The following is a 2,033-nucleotide window of genomic DNA, read 5'->3' as shown; positions in this document are numbered from 1 at the left end:
ATTTCCTTCTTTACTGCATCCCTCACTCCCTCACATTGACGAATTAACTCAGAAGTTGCGTCGCTTTGAAATACTATGTGTTCTATGTCTTCTCCTTCTAGATCGAGTAACGTTTCTATGCAAGCAACAGGATTTTCTTTTGGGACACGAATATCTCCTTTCCGATGTACTATTCCATCTTTACTGCATCACTCGTTCCCTCACATTGACGAATTAACACAGATATTGCTTCGCTATGAAATACTATGGGTTCTTAGACATCTTCTAAATCGAGTAACCTTTCTCTGGAATCGACAGAATTATCATTTGGGATACGAGTATTTCCTTTCCGATGTACTATTCCTTCTTTACTGCATCCCACGCTCCCTCACACTGACGAAGTAACACAGAAATTGCGTCGCAATGAAATAATATCAGATCTATGAGTACTCCTTCTAAATCGAGTAACGTTTCAATGGAAACGACAGGATTTTCTTTTGGGATACGAGTATCATTTACGATGAACTATTCCTTTTTTACTGCATGCATCGCTATCTCACATTGACGAATTAACACAGAAATTGCGTCGCTAAGCAAATTCTTTAGGTTCTATGACTTCTCCTTCTAACTCGAGTTACGTTTCTATGGAAACGACAGGATTTTCGTTTGGGATATGCGTGTCTCCTTTCAGATGCACTATTCCTTCTTTACTGCATCCCTCGCTCCCTCACATTGAAGAATTAACACAGATATTGCGTCGTTATGAAATTCATTGAGTTCTATGCCTTCTCCTTCTAAATCGAGTAACGTTTCTATGCAAACGACAGGATTTTTTTTTGGGATACGACTATCTCCTTTCCGATTCACTATTCCTTCTTTACTGCATCCCTCGCTCTCTCACATTGACGAATTAACACAGAAATTGCGTCGCTATGAAATACTATGGGTTCTATGTCTATTCCATCTAAATCGAGTAACGTTTCTATGGAAATGACAGGATTTTCTTTTGGGATACTAGTATCTCCGTTCCGATGCACTATTCCTTCTTTACTGCACCACCTCGCTCCCTCACATTGACGAATTAACACAGAAATTGCGTCGCTATATAATACTACGGGTTCTAGGACTTCTCCTTCTAAATCGAGTTACGTTTCTATGGAAACGACAGGATTTTCATTTGGGATTCGAGTATCCTCTTTCCGATGCACTGTACCTTCTTTACTGCCTCCTTCTGTCCCTCACATTGACGAATTAACACAAATAATATAGCGCTATGAAATACTACCTGTTCTATGGCTAATCCTTCTGAATCGAGTAACGTTTCTATGGAAACGACAGGATTTCCTATTTTGATACGACTATCCCCTTTCCGATGCACTATTCCTTCTATACTGCATCCCTCGCTCTCTGACAATGAGGAAATAACACAGAATTTGCGTCGATATGAAATACTGTGGGTTCCATGACTTCTTCTCCTAAATCGAGTAACGTTTTTATGGAAACGAAAGGATTTTCTTTTGGGATACGACTATCTCCTATCTTACTCTCTATTCCCACTTTACTGCATCCCTCGCTCATTCACATTGACGAATTAACGTAGAAATTGCGTCGCTATGAAGTACTATCGTTTCCATGACATCTCCTTCTAAATCGAGTATCGTTTCTATGGAAACGACAGGATTTTCTTTTGAGATACGAGTATCTCATTTCCGGTGCACTATTCCTACTTTACTGCATCCCACGCTCCCTCACATTGACGAATTAACACAGATATTGCGTCGCTTTGAAATACTATGGGTTCTATGACTTCTCCTTCTAAACAGAGTAACGTTTCTATGGCAACGACAGGATTTTGTTTTGGGTTACGTGTAACTCCTTTCCGTTGAACTATTCCTTCTTTACTGCAGCACTCCCTCCCTCACATTACGAATTAACGTAAAAATTACGTCGCTATGAAATACTATTGGTTCTATGACTTCTCCTTCTAAATCGAGTAACGTTTCTATGGAAAAGACAGGATTTTCTTTTGGGATACGACTATCTCCTTTCCGATG

Source organism: Schistocerca piceifrons, unplaced genomic scaffold, assembly GCF_021461385.2.
Source record: "Schistocerca piceifrons isolate TAMUIC-IGC-003096 unplaced genomic scaffold, iqSchPice1.1 HiC_scaffold_2296, whole genome shotgun sequence".
Taxonomy (NCBI): domain Eukaryota; kingdom Metazoa; phylum Arthropoda; class Insecta; order Orthoptera; family Acrididae; genus Schistocerca; species Schistocerca piceifrons.
The sequence above is the reverse complement of the archived record's forward strand: the minus strand, read 5'-3'. Positions refer to the sequence as shown.